This window comes from Pseudophryne corroboree, chromosome 7 (genome assembly GCF_028390025.1).
Source record: "Pseudophryne corroboree isolate aPseCor3 chromosome 7, aPseCor3.hap2, whole genome shotgun sequence".
Taxonomy (NCBI): Eukaryota; Metazoa; Chordata; class Amphibia; order Anura; family Myobatrachidae; genus Pseudophryne; species Pseudophryne corroboree.
The window spans coordinates 392,320,827-392,335,944 of NC_086450.1; the positions used below are offsets into that span (position 1 = coordinate 392,320,827).

Genomic DNA, 15,118 nt, shown 5'->3' on the forward strand with positions numbered 1-15,118 from the left:
GTGCTGCAGAGTCATCCGCACTCTCCCGCCCGTTTGGGAGCTTTGGTATAATCCCCATGGTCCTTACGGAGTTCCCAGCATCCACTAGGACGTCAGAGAAAATAAGATTTTACTCACCGGTAAATCTATTTCTCGTAGTCCGTAGTGGATGCTGGGCGCCCATCCCAAGTGCGGATTGTCTGCAATACTTGTATGTAGTTATTGCCTAACTAAGGGTTATTGTTGAGCCATCTGTTGAGAGGCTCAGTTATATTTCATACTGATAACTGGGTATAGTATCACAAGTTATACGGTGTGATTGGTGTGGCTGGTATGAGTCTTACCCGGGATTCAAAATCCTTCCTTATTGTGTCAGCTCTTCCGGGCACAGTATCCTAACTGAAGCTTGGAGGAGGGTCATAGTGGGAGGAGCCAGTGCACACCAGGTAGTCTAAAAGCTTTCTTTTAGTTGTGCCCAGTCTCCTGCGGAGCCGCTATTCCCCATGGTCCTTACGGAGTTCCCAGCATCCACTACGGACTACGAGAAATAGATTTACCGGTGAGTAAAATCTTATTTTTTACCTTATGTTTCTCCACAGCAAAAGAAAACGCCGCAATATCAGATGCAGTCTTTTCGGTCGCACAAGTCCAGAAGAGGTCGGGCTCTTCCTTCCTCGCCAGAGGTAAGGGTAGAGGGAAAAAACTGCCGGCTACGGCTAGTTCCCGGGAGCAGAAGTCCTCCCCATCTTCTACTAAATCCACCGCATGACGCTGGGGCTCCACTGAGGGAGTCCACGCTGGTGGGGGCACGTCTTCGACTCTTCAGCCACGTCTGGGTTCAGTCGGACGTGGATCTTTGGGCAATGGAAATTGTATCCCAGGGTTACAAACTGGAATTCGAAGACGTGCCTCCTCGCCGATTTTTCAAATCGGCTTTACCAGCTTCTCCCCCAGAAAGGGAGATAGTTTTAGCTGCAATTCAAAAACTGTGTCAACAACAAGTGGTTGTCGAGGTTCCCCTAGTTCAACAGGGGAAGGGGTACTATTCAACCCTATTTGTGGTCCCGAAACCGGATGGCTCGGTCAGACCCATTCTAAATTTAAAATCCCTAAACCTGTACTTAAAAAAGTTAATATTCAAGATGGAATCGCTCAGGGCGGTTATCTCCAGCTTGGAAGGGGGGGATTTTATGGTGTCACTAGACATAAAGGATGCATACCTTCATGTCCCTATATATCCCCCTCATCAGGCGTACCTGAGATTCGCTGTACAGGACTGTCATTACCAGTTTCAGACGTTGCCGTTTGGGCTTTCCACGGCCTCGAGGATTTTCACCAAGGTAATGGCCGAAATGATGGTCCTCCTGCGCCGGCAGGGAATCACAATTATCCCGTACTTGGATGATCTCCTGATAAAAGCGAGATCGAGAGATCAGTTGCTGAAAAGCGTGTCGCTCTCCCTGAGAGTGCTGCAGCAACATGGCTGGATTCTAAATCTACCAAAGTCACAGTTGGTTCCAACGACTCAGCCATGTTTCTTAGGCATGATTCTGGACACGGAACAAAAGAGGGTTTTTCTCCCAATGGACAAAGCCCAGGAACTCCAGAACATGGTCAGAGACCTGTTAAAACCGAAAAGAGTGTCAGTCCATCAATGCACTCGAGTACTGGGGAAAATGGTGGCGACCTACGAGGCCATCCCCTTCGGCAGGTTTCATGCGAGGACGTTTCAGTGGGACCTTCTGGACAAGTGGTCCAGGTCCCATCTTCAAATTCATCAGAAAATAAGCCTGTCCCCCAGGGCCAGGGTGTCTCTCCTGTGGTGGCTGCAGAGTGCTCACCTTCTAGAGGGTCGCAGGTTCGGCATTCAAGACTGGGTTCTGGTGACCACGGACGCGAGCCTCCGAGGATGGGGAGCGGTCACACAAGGAAGAAACTTTCAGGGGATATGGTCAAGCCAGGAGGCTTGTCTACACATCAACGTACTGGAATTGAGGGCCATATACAACGGCCTACGTCAAGCGGAGAATCTTCTTCGCGGACTACCGGATCTGATTCAATCAGACAATGTCACAGCTGTGGCTCATGTAAACCGCCAAGGCGGAACAAGGAGCAAAGTGGCAATGGCGGAAGCCACCAGGATTCTGCGCTGGGCGGAAAATCACATAAGCGCTTTGGCAGCAGTTTTCATTCTGGGAGTGGACAACTGGGAAGCAGACTTCCTCAGCAGACACGATCTCCATCCAGGAGAGTGGGGACTTCATCAAGAAGTTTTTGCTGAGATAACAAGTCGTTGGGGACTTCCTCAAATAGACATGATGGCGTCACGCCTCAACAAGAAGCTTCGGAGGTATTGTGCCAGGTCAAGGGACCCTCAGGCAGTAGCAGTGGACACCCTGGTGACACTGTGGGTGTTTCGGTCGGTCTATGTGTTCCCTCCTCTTCCACTCGTATCAAAGATATTGAGAATCATAAGACGAAAAAGAGTGCAGACAATACTCATTGTTCCAGATTGGCCTCGAAGGGCCTGGTATTCAGATCTTCAGGAAATGCTCACAGAAGATCCGTGGCCTCTTCCTCTCAGAGAGGACCTGTTGCAACAGGGGCCCTGCGTGTTCCAAGACTTACCGCGGTTACGTTGACGGCATGGCGGTTGAACACCGAATCCTAGCTGGGAAAGGCATTCTGGAAGAAGTCATCCCTACTCTGATAAAGGCTAGGAAGTAGGTGACGGCGAAACATTATCACCGTATCTGGAGAAAGTATGTATCTTGGTGTGAATCTAAGAATGCTCCTACGGAAGATTTCCATCTGGGCCGTTTTCTCCACTTTCTGCAGACAGGAGTGGATATGGGCCTTAAATTAGGCTCCATTAAGGTACAGATTTCGGCCCTATCAATTTTCTTTCAGAAGGAATTGGCTTCTCTCCCAGAAGTCCAGACTTTTGTAAAGGGAGTGCTGCACATACAGCCTCCTTTTGTGCCCCCAGTGGCACCATGGGACCTTAACGTGGTGTTACAGGTCCTAAAATCTCAATGGTTTGAGCCCCTCCAAACAGTGGAATTAAAATTTCTCACTTGGAAGGTGGTAATGTTGTTGGCTTTGGCATCTGCAAGGCGGGTGTCTGAATTGGCGGCTTTGTCTCACAAAAGCCCCTATCTGATTTTCCATGTGGATAGAGCAGAGTTGAGGACTCGTCCTCAATTTTTGCCTAAGGTGGTTTCATCTTTTCATATGAACCAACCTATTGTGGTGCCTGTGGCTACGGGTGACTTGGAGGATTCCAAGTCCGTTGATGTAGTCAGGGCCTTAAAAATGTATGTAGCCAGGACGGCTCGGGTTAGAAAAACAGAGGCACTGTTTGTCCTGTATGCAGCCAACAAGGTTGGCGCTCCTGCTTCTAAGCAGACTATTGCCCTCTGGATCTGTAACACGATTCAGCAGGCTCATTCTACGGCTGGATTGCCGGTACCTAATTCGGTAAAGGCCCATTCCACTAGGAAGGTGGGCTCTTCTTGGGCGGCTGCCCGAGGTGTCTCGGCTTTGCAACTTTGGCGAGCGGCTACTTGATCGGGTTCAAACACTTTTGCTAAATTCTACAAGTTTGATACCTTGGCTGAGGAGGACCTCATGTTTGCTCAATCGGTGCTGCAGAGTCATCCGCACTCTCCCGCCCGGTCTGGAGCTTTGGTATAATCCCCATGGTCCTTACGGAGTCCCCAGCATCCTCTAGGACGTAAGAGAAAATAAGATTTTAAACCTACCGGTAAATCTTTTACTCGTAGTCCGTAGAGGATGCTGGGCGCCCGTCCCTGTGCGGACATATTTCTGCAAGACTTGTATATAGTTATTGCTTACATAAGGGTTATGTTACAGTTTTGATCAGTCTCGGGCTGATCGGCGGAATAGCCGCCGATCCGCGTGCTTCTGTTGGAAACGGGGCCAAATCCAACTGGTTTTGGCCCCGTTTTCGACCATCTCAATCCAACTTTAAAAAAAGTCTGATTGAGATGAGGGAGCTGAGAGGAGGAGATGGGAGAGAGAAGCGGGGAGACGGGAGAGAGCAGCGGGGAGAGCAGCGGCTACAGCACAGCGTAGCAGGAGATTGGGGCACCAACGCCGCTCATGGCAGCATCCATCCGGCTCCAGCATGCGAGGTCCCGCTTGCTGGAGCCGGGTAGACACTGCCGTGAGGTCTGGCGGCGGTGCCCCATCCTCCTGTTATGTAGTGCTGTAGCCGCTGCACTGCCCCGTCTCCCCGCTGCTCTTCCTATGTCTCCTCCTCTCTGCTCCCTCATCTCAATTCGACTTTTTTTTAAAGTCTGATTGAGATGGTCAGGAACGGCCAAATCCGACAGTTCATTGAATAGCCCTTGTCGGATCCAAATGCATGTCGGAATGGATCCGACTTTAATTGAATTTCTCTAACGTCCTTGAGGATGCTGGGACTCCGTAAGGACCATGGGGAATAGACGGGCTCCGCAGGAGATAGGGCACTTTAAGAAAGCTTTGGTGCTCGCTTCGGCAGCACATATACTAAAATTGGAACGATACAGAGAAGATTAGCATGGCCCCTGCGCAAGGATGACACGCAAATTCGTGAAGCGTTCCATATTTTTTATTTTCGTCGGCACAACTGAACTTAAGGTCGCCTTATTTGCAGACGACATGCTCTTGTTTGTCTTTGATCCACTTTCATCTATCCCTGAAATTCTGCGCTTGATCTCGGATTTTGGTGCGACGGCCGGCTATAAGATTAATGTCGACAAATTGGAATTATTCCCTCTGAACGTTCCTCCTTCCTTGCTCTCCACACTCCCGCAAACCACCACCTTCACGATTACTCAATCGCATTTCAAATATCTAGGAGTTAGTATCCCACGTGATCTCTCACGCATTTATGAGTTAAATTTTTCTTCGGTCATCGCTGCTGTGATCGCTAAGCTGGAGGGCTGGGCTACCCTTCCCCTCTCCATGTTGGGACGGATTGCAGTTCTCAAATCTGTAATCTTCCCTAAGATCTTTTACGTTATGCAATCTCTCCCGATTAGCCTCCGTGACTTGGACAACACCAGACTCCGCAGAGCTATGACCCGTTTTATCTGCCAAGGAAAGAAACCAAAGGTGGCTTTTGCGAAGCTGGTGATGGACAGATCTGCGGGTGGGTTTGGTGTCCCTGATTTTCTATCCTATTCTCTCACAGTCTTCCTTCGATATGCCGCTGACTGGCTACTGGGTAGGAGCACTTATACAGACCTGGCTCTAGATACTAATGCCTTTAGACCTTTTTCCCCTTGTGCTCTTCTGCATACGAAGAAGGCCTCGATCCCTCCCTCAATTATGGAACATCCCCTATTTAGGGACACCTATATCAGTTGGGTGAAAATACATAAGAAATTAAACTTAGATCACACTGCTTCCACATATATACCTTTTTGGGGAAACCCCTCCTTTCCTCCTTCCCTTCACAACACTTTATTCCTTCAGTGGCGAGAGAGGGGGCTATGCTCCGCTTCCCAGGTTTTCGATCCGGGTGGCCACATTACGCAGTTCGCGACGCTGAGAGACAGGTACTCCCTACCCTCTTCCCACTTTTTCATGTATCTCCAAATGAGGCACTATCTTACATCACTTAACCTTGGTTCCTCTCATATGACCCCCTCCTCCCCGCTAGCAAAAGTTCTGAAACAATGGGAGTCATGCCCTTACAAAATTAAGCACCTCTATATTCTCCTAGTAAACATTCCCTCCACGCCATACCTTCCAAGACTAGTTGCCTCCTGGCAATCGGATGTTTCAGACATTACCTCCTACGAGCTTTTACTAGATCATCATCAACGCACCTTGTCCATACTGAGCTCTGCATACCTCCAGGAGGTTCATCTCAAAACTATACATAGGGCTTATCTCCCTCCCTATGACCGGGCCGCTGTCGACCCCTTGGATTCCAACAAATGTCCTAAATGTAAAGGGGCTAGAGCCTCATTCTACCATTGTCTCTGGAGTTGTACTAGGATCCAGCGCTTTTGGAATAAATTATTCGTATACATCAATACTCGTTTCCACACCTCTCTACGGCCAGACCCGCTGGCATGCCTCTGCATAAATTTCTCTGACGTCCTAGTGGATGCTGGGAACTCCGTAAGGACCATGGGGAATAGACGGGCTCCGTAGGAGACTGGGCACTCTAAAAGAAAGATTAGGTACTATCTGGTGTGCACTGGCTCCTCCCTCTATGCCCCTCCTCCAGACCTCAGTTAGAATCTGTGCCCGGCCAGAGCTGGGTGCTCCTAGTGGGCTCTCCTGAGCTTGCTAGAAAGAAAGTATTTGTTAGGTTTTTTATTTTCAGTGAGATCTGCTGGCAACAGACTCTCTGCTACGTGGGACTGAGGGGAGAGAAGCAAACCTACCTGCTTGCAGCTATCTTCTGCTTCTTAGGCTACTGGACACCATTAGCTCCAGAGGGTTCGAACACAGGGCCTGACCTCGATCGTCCGTTCCCGGAGCCGCGCCGCCGTCCCCCTTGCAGAGCCAGAAGACAGAAGAGAAGCGATGAAATCGGCGGCAGAAGACTCCTGTCTTTATTAAGGTAGCGCACAGCACCGCAGCTGTGCGCCATTGCTCCCACAGCACACCACACACTCCGGTCACTGTAGAGTGCAGGGCGCTGGAGGGGGGGGGGGGGGCGCCCTGGGCAGCAATAAAAATACCTTTGGCATAAAAATACACATAATACAGTCTGTGACTGTATATGTGTAAAACCCCCGCCATTTTTAGTCAGAAACAGGACAGAAGCCCGCCGCTGAGGGGGCGGGGCCTTCTTCCTCAGCACACCAGCGCCATTTTCTCTTCACAGCTCCGCTGGAAGGAAGCTCCCCAGGCTCTCCCCTGCAGTATCCTGGTACACAAAGGGTGAAAAGAGAGGGGGGGGCACATAAATTTAGGCGCAAAAATTGTATATACAGCAGCTAATGGGTAAACACTGAGTTGTAGTGTAATCCCTGGGTTATATAGCGCTGGGGTGTGTGCTGGCATACTCTCTCTCTGTCTCTCCAAAGGGCCTTGTGGGGGAACTGTCTTCAAATAGAGCATCCCCTGTGTGTGTGGTGTGTCGGTACACGTGTGTCGACATGTCTGAGGTAAAAGGCTCCTCTAAGGATGTGATAGAGCGGATATGTATGTGAGAGGGTGTCTCCATCGACAACGCCGACACCTGTTTGGATATGTGTAAGTGCTAAGGTGAATTTATTGCACAAATGGTTAGGGAACAGACAGGAAATCTACCCATGTCTGTCCCTATGTCACAGAGACATTCAGAGTTCACAATGCTCACTATCCAAAATAACAAACACTGGTATCGACACGAGTTTAACTCCACTGTCGACTACGATAATGCAAAGTTACAGCCAAGATGGCTAGAAGGTATTCAATATATGATATTGAAATAAAAGATGATTTGCATATCACTGATGACTCATCTGTCCCTGACACGAGAGTACACATGTTTAAGGGGAAGAATGCTGAGGTAAATTTCCCTCCTCTCATGAGGAAAAAGAGCGGGAATCTCCAGACAAGAGACGGCAGCTTCCCACAAGAGAATTCTCAGGCTGTATCCTTTCCCCACTAGGGCCAGGATGTGTTGAGAATCTTCCCCTAGGGTGTCCTGTTTGCACAGACGGTAGCACTTGCTATTCTCAGGGATCCTGCAGATAGCGTGCACATTCTAGTATACTACCCAGACCGGCGATTGTGTCGGCATGGGTTTATAGCGCTGTGGCAGCGTGGACAGGTACCTTATCAGCAGAGATTAAGACCCTAGTAAATATATTAAAGATGCTGTCTTAAGTGATAGATCTATAGTTATAAAGCATGCCCAAAGAGACATGAGTATACTGGGTCCTAGAGTCAAAGCTATGTCGATCTCTGCTTGACGTGTCCTGTAGAATATGCATTGGACAGATGATGCCGACTTAAGAGGCATATGGAAGGCTGAGGAATTGTGTGGAGAAGGGTTCTCGGGCCTGGTCTCCACAGCTATAGCTGGTAATTCTGCTAGTTTGCCTTATATTCCTGCACAGCCTAAGAAAGCACGACATTATTAAATGCAGCCTTTCGAATAAAGAAACAAAGTCTGAGGTGCGTCCTTTCTTGTCAGAGCCGGGACCAACACAGCTAGTTCCCAGGAACAGAAGTCCTCCCCGGCCCCTACAAAAATCCACCTAAGCCGCTGGGGCTCCACAGGCGGAGCTAGGCCCGGTGGGGACACGCCTTCGTAAGTTCAGCCACAAGTGGGTTCACTCCCTGTTAGGTCCCTGGGCAATAGATATTGTGTCTCAGGGATACAAGCTGGACTGTGAGAAGATGCCCCCTCACCGACGGCCCTGCGGGCTTCCCCCCAAGAGGGGGAGCCAGTGTTAACTGCAATTCACAAATTGTATCTTTAACAGGTGGTGGTCAAGGGTCCCCTCCTTCAACAAGAGGGTGTTATTATTCGACCATGTTGTAATCCCGAAACCAGACGGTTCGGTCAGACCCATATTGAATTAAAAATCCCTGAACATATACCTGAGAAGGTTCAAGTTCAAGATGGAATCGCTAAGAGCAGTCAGGGCAAGCCTAAAAAGAGGGAGACTTTATCGTGAATCGGGTCATAAGGGATGCATACCTTCATGTCCCCATTTATCCACCTCATTAGGCGTACCTCAGAATTGCGGTACGGGATTGTCATAACCAAGGTAATGGCGGATATGATTGTGCTCCTGCGGAAGCAAGGTGTCACTATTATCACGTACTTGGACGATCTCCTCATACAAGCGAGATCAAGAGAGCAGTTGCCGAACAGCGTATCACTTTCTCTGGAAGTGTAACGGCAACACGGCTGGATTCTATATATTCCAAAGTCGCAGTTGGTTCCTACAGCTCATCTGCCTCTCCTAGGCACGATCCTAGACACAGACCAGAAAAGGGTTTATCTCCCGATAGAGAGAGCTCAGGAGCTCATGACACTGGTCAGGAATCTATTAAAACCAAAACAGGTGTCAGTGCATCACTGCACTCGAGTCCTGGGAAGGATGGTGGCATCATACGAGGCCATCCCCTTAGGCAGGTTCCATGCGAGGACCTTCCAATGGGACTTACTGGACAAGTGGTCCGGATCACCTCTTCAGATGCATCGGTTAATCACCCTATCCCCCAGGGCCAGGGTGTCTCTCCTGTGGTGGCTGCAGAGTGCTCACCTTCTCGAGGGCCGCAGATTCGGCATTCAGGACTGGATCCTGGTGACCACGGATGCAAGCCTCCGAGGGTGGGGGGCAGTTACACAGGGAAGAAATTTCCAAGGTCTGTGGTCAAGTCAACAGACTTGCCTTCACATCAATATCCTGGAACTAAGGGCCATATACAACGCCCTAAGTCAAGCGGAGATCCTGCTTCGCGACCAACCGGTTCTGATCCAGTCAGACCGCAGGGGTTCATGTAAACCGCCAAGGCGGCACAAGGAGCAGGGTGGCGAGGGTAGAAGCCACCAGAATTCTTCGCTGGGCGGAGAATCAAGTAAGCGCACTGTCAGCAGTGTTAATTCCGGGAGTGGACAACTGGGAAGCAGACTTCCTCAGCAGGCACGACCTCCACCCGGGAAAGTGGGGACTTCATCAGGAAGTCTTCACGCAGTTTGCAAATTGATGGGAACTGCCTCAGGTGGACTAGATGGCGTCCCACCTCAATAAAAAGCTAAAAAAGGTTTTAAGCCGGGTCCCTCAGGTGATAGCTGTGGTCTCACTAGTAACACCATGGGTGTTCCAGTCGGTCTATGTATTCCCTCCTCTTCCTCTCATACCCAAGGGCTGAGAATTGTAATAAAAGGAGGAGTGAGAACAATATTCTTTGCTCCGAATGGGCCAAGAAGGACTCGGTACCCTGAGCTGCAAGAAATGCTCTCAGAGGACTCAGGGCTTCTGCCTCTCAGACAGGACATGTTGCAACAGGGGCCCTGTCTGTTCCAAGACTTACCGCGGCTGCATTTGACGGCATGGCGGTTGAACGCCGGATCATAGCGAAAAAGGGCATTCCGGATGCAGTTATTCCTACGCTGATAAAGGCTAGGAAAGACGTGACAGCAAGACTTTTTCACTGTATATAGCGAAAATAGGTTGCTTGGTGTGAGGCCGGGAAGGCCCTACAGAGGAATTCCAGCGGGGTCGATTCCTGCACTTCCTACAGTCAGGAGTGACTATGGGCCTAAAATTAGGATCCATAAAGGTCAAGATTTCGGCCCTATCCATTTTCTCTCAAAAGAACTGGCCTCACTGCCTGAAGTTCAGACGTTGTTCCGGGGGTGCTGCATATTCAGCCTCCTTTTGTGCCACCGGTGGCACCTTGGGATCTTAACGTTGTGTTGGATTTCCTGAAATACCACTGGTTTGAGCTACTTAAGACCGTGGAGCTAAAATATCTCACGTGGAAAGTGGTCATGCTATTGGCCTTAGCTTCGGCTAGGCGTGTGTCAGAATTGGCGGTTTTGTCATGTAAAAGCCCTTATCTGATCTTCCATATGGACAGGGCAGAATTGAGGACTCGTCCCCAATTTCTCCCTAGGGTGGTATCATCGTTTCATTTGAACCAGCCTATTGTGGTGCCTGCGGCTACTAGGGACTTGGAGGATTCCAAGTTGCTGGACGTAGTCCGGGCTTTGAAAATTTATGTTTCCAGAACGGCGGGAGTCAGAAAGTCTGACTCGCTGTTTATTCTGTATGCAGCCAACAAGGTTGGCGCTCCTGCTTCGAAGCAGACTATTGCTTGCTGGATCTATAGCACGATTCAGCGGGTACACTCTGCGGCTGGATTGCCGCATCCAAAATCGGTGAAAGCCCATTCCACAAGGAAGGTGGGCTCTTCTTGGGCGGCTGCCCGAGGGGTCTCGGCTTTACAGCTTTGCCGAGCTGCTACTTGGTCGGGGTCAAACAAGTTTGCTAAGTTCTACAAGTTTGATACCCTGGCTGAGGAGGACCTTGAGTTTGCTCATGCGGTGCTGCAGAGTCATCCGCACTCTCCCGCCCGTTTGGGAGCTTTGGTATAATCCCCATGGTCCTTACGGAGTTCCCAGCATCCACTAGGACGTCAGAGAAAATAAGAATATACTCACGGGTAATTCTTTTTCTCGTAGTCCGTAGTGGATGCTGGGCGCCCGTCCCAAGTGCGGAGACTCTGCAATACATGTATATAGTTATTGCTTAACTAAAGGGTTATTGTTATGAGCCATCCATTAAATGAGGCTCAGTTGTTATTCATACTGTTAACTGGGTATGGTTATCACAAGTTGTACAGTGTGATTGGTGTGGCTGGTATGAGTCTTACCCTGGATTCTAAATCCTTTCCTTGTTGTGTCAGCTCTTCCGGGCACAGTTTCCCTAACTGAGGTCTGGAGGAGGGGCATAGAGGGAGGAGCCAGTGCACACCAGATAGTACCTAATCTTTCTTTTAGAGTGCCCAGTCTCCTGCGGAGCCCGTCTATTCCCCATGGTCCTTACGGAGTTCCCAGCATCCACTACGGACTACGAGAAATAGAATTACCGGTGAGTAAATTCTTATTTTTTCTGTGTGGCAATCTATGCATGGGGTTAAACCACTCTTTCCTATGCTGACCATGCTGTTTACGATTTAAAAAAAAACGATTCTGTAGCACTGGGTTGTTAGATCCACCCCCTCCCTATCTGAAGTTTTAAAAATTATGTTGAACTATATCTATTTTGATCGCAAATCTACTATCCTTACGGGATATACTGGTCTTGCTGGGTTTCATTGAAAATGGGGTCCCTATCTGTCAACATTTGACCCAGATACTCGAACTCAGATAACCTCAGCTTTTGAAAATCCTCTATGGAAGTTGTCTAAATAACTATCTAAATAACAGTATAAATGGACTATGTTACTCCACTCTTCTTCCTCAGCCATTCTCTCTCTACTTCTCCTCTTTGTTGTCTAACCTTTTGTAATGCTCCCCCACTCTTCTGTTACCTTTTTTCCATGACTTCTTTGCCCTTACTCTTTGATATTGCCTTCACTCTATTGTTATTCTTATTGCTGTAGCAATACCACCGACCACATTGTCCTGGGTCTTCGCCTGATAGGCTTTTTGCCCATGTTTTCTCAGACAAATTGTCAGTGCTCCCTCTATTTCACCCCTCCCCCCCCCCCCCCCCCCCCTTTTTCTTCTTTCTCCCTCCCACATATTTTACCTCTACTCACCCTCTGTGATTTGACTGTATTTCTTATCTGTTTAAGATTGTTTGAACCACGCTTACATATGTTTCTATTCCAATGTTCTCACCTCACTGAAGGCTCAAACAATCTGTTGTGTTGTTGTTGTTTTTGATGTCGATTGTACATTTTTCTTCTAAAAACCCAATAAAAATCAGTCTTGTAAAAAAAAAAAAGAAAGCTTTGGATTCTGGGTGTGCACTGGCTCCTCCCTCTATGCCCCTCCTCCAGACCTCAGTTTTTACACTGTGCCCAGAGGGAAATGGGTGCACTGCAGGGAGCTCCCCTGAGTTCTCTGCCTAGAAAGCATTTTTGTTTGGATTTTTTCTATATTTTTACAGGGAGCACTGCTGGCAACAGGCTCCCTGCATTGAAGGACTGAGGAGAGAGGGGCAGACCTTCTTAAATGATAGGCTCTGCTTCCTCGGCTACTGGACACCATTAGCTCCAGAGGGGGTGAACACAGGTTCGTCCTGGGCATTCACTCCCAGAGCCGCACCGCCGTTCTTCTCACAGAGCCAGAAGAAACAAAGTCAGAAGACGTCTCAGGCGGCAGAAGCCTTCAGAGCTTCACTGAGGTAACGCACAGCACTGCAGCTGTGCGTCATTGCTCCCATACACCTCACACACTCCGGTCACTGTAAGGGTGCAGGGCGCAGGGGGGGCGCCCTGGGCAGCAATATAACACCTCTCTTATGGCAAAAGACAATATACATGTACAGGTGGGCACTGTACATGTATATAAAAGAGCCCCCGCCATATTTTAATAACTTTGAGCGGGACAGAAGCCCGCCGCTGAGGGGGCGGGGCTTCTCCCTCAGCACTCACCAGCGCCATTTTCTCTCCACAGCACCGCTGAGAGGAAGCTCCCCGGACTCTCCCCTGCTTTACACATGGTGACAGGGGGTTTGAAGGAGAGGGGGGGGGGGGGCACATATTTGGCGTTTAATTACTACTCAGCGCTTCTGGAAAAGGGTATTCTGTGTTTTTTTTCCAGGGGTATAGCGCTGGGGTGTGTGCTGGCATACTCTCTCTCTCTCTGTCTCTCCAAAGGGCCTTAAAGGGGATACTGTCTTCAGAAAAGAGTTTCCCTGTGTGTGTGAAGTGTGTCGGTACGCGTGTGTTGACATGTTTGACGAGGAAGGCTCGCTTAATGTGGAGGGGGAGTGCTTGAATGTCATGTCGCCGTCGGCAACGCCGACACCGGAATGGGTGGATATGCTGAATGTCTTAAATGCAAATGTCAATCTATTGCATAAAAGGTTAGACAAGGCTGAAGCTAGGGATCAGTCAGGTAGCCAGACCATGCCTGTCCCTGTGGCTCCAGGACCTTCGGGGTCTCAGAAGCACACCATATCCCAGATCGATGACACAGATACCGACACGGACACTGACTCTAGTGTCGACTATGAAGATGCAAAATTACAGCCGAGGGTGGCAAAAGGTATTCGGTACATGATTATTGCCATTAAAGAGGTTTTGCATATTACTGAGGAACCCCCTGTCCCTGACACGAGGGTACACATGTATGAAGGGAAAAAGCCTGAGGTCACCTTTCCGTCCTCATTTGAGCTGAGCGAATTGTGCGAGAAGGCTTGGGAATTTCCAGATAGGAGACCACAAGTTCACAAAAGGATTCTAATGGCGTATCCTTTTCCACAAACGGATAGGATACGATGGGAGTCTTCGCCTAAAGTAGACAAGGCGCTGACACGCTTATCCAAAAAGGTGGCACTGCCTTCTCAGGATACGGCTTCCCTCAAGAATTCTGCTGATCGCAGGCAGGAAATTACCATGAAGCACATTTACACTCATTCAGGTATTATTGTTAGACCGGCTTTTGCGTCGGCCTGGGTTTGTAGTGCTGTGGTGGCATGGGCAGAATCCTTATCTACGAAGATTGACACCTTAGATAGGGATGCCATTTTAATGACCATAGAGCATATCAGAGATGCTGCCTTGTATAAGTGAGATGCTCAAAGAGACATTTGTTTATTAAGCTCCAGAATAAACGCTATGTCTATTTCTGCTAGGCGGCTCTTGTGGACCCGACAGTGGACGGGAGATGCCGATTCAAAGCGGCATATGGAGTCCTTGCCTTACAAAGGGGAGGAGTTGTTTGGAGACGGCCTCTCGGACCTTGTCTCTACTGCTACGGCTGGTAAGTCGAATTTCTTACCTTATGTCCCCCCGCAGCATACAAAAAAGGCACCTCATTATCAAATGCAGTCCTTTCGTTCCAGTAAGAGCAAGAAGGTACGGGGATCGTCCTTTGTTGCCAGAGGAAAAGGCAAGGGAAAAAAGCTGCACACAGCTAGTTCCCAGGAGCAGAAGTCCTCCCCTGCATCTGCAAAGTTCACCGCATGACGCTGGGGCTTCCCGGGGGGAGGCAGATCTAGTGGGGGCTCGTCTTCGGTTTTTCAGCCACGTCTGGGTTCACTCGCAGGTGGATCCCTGGGCATTAGAGATTGTTTCTCAAGGATACAGGCTGGAATTCGAAGACTTGCCTCCTCGCCGGTTTTTCAAATCGGCTCTGCCGGCTTCCCCGTCAGAGAGGGAGCTAGTGTTGGCAGCAATCCAAAAATTGTATATTCAACAGGTGATTGTCACAGTTCCTCATCTCCAGCAAGGAGAGGGATATTACTCAACCCTGTTTGTGGTCCCGAAACCAGACGGTTCGGTCAGACCCATTTTAAACCTAAAATCCCTGAACCTGTACTTGAAGAGGTTCAAGTTCAAAATGGAATCACTCAGGGCGGTCATCGCCAGCCTGGAGGGGGGGGATTGGATGGTGTCCCTAGACATAAAGGATGCTTACCTTCATGTTCCGATATTCCCCCCTCACCAGGCGTTCCTGAAATTTGCAGTGCAGGACTGTCACTAC

The 15,118-nt window shown here is 49.3% G+C and overlaps 1 protein-coding gene and 1 non-coding gene across 4 annotated transcripts in view; both read left to right on the forward strand.

The window, feature by feature from the left end:
* The window catches only part of NUDT1 (nudix hydrolase 1), a 69,837-nt gene that overhangs the window by 13,970 nt on the left and 40,749 nt on the right, over positions 1–15,118 (forward strand). The gene's annotated exons all lie outside the window — the stretch shown is intronic.
* On the forward strand, positions 4,492–4,598 carry LOC134946938 (U6 spliceosomal RNA). The gene has a single exon (XR_010182485.1). It is a non-coding gene; the product is annotated as a U6 spliceosomal RNA (small nuclear RNA).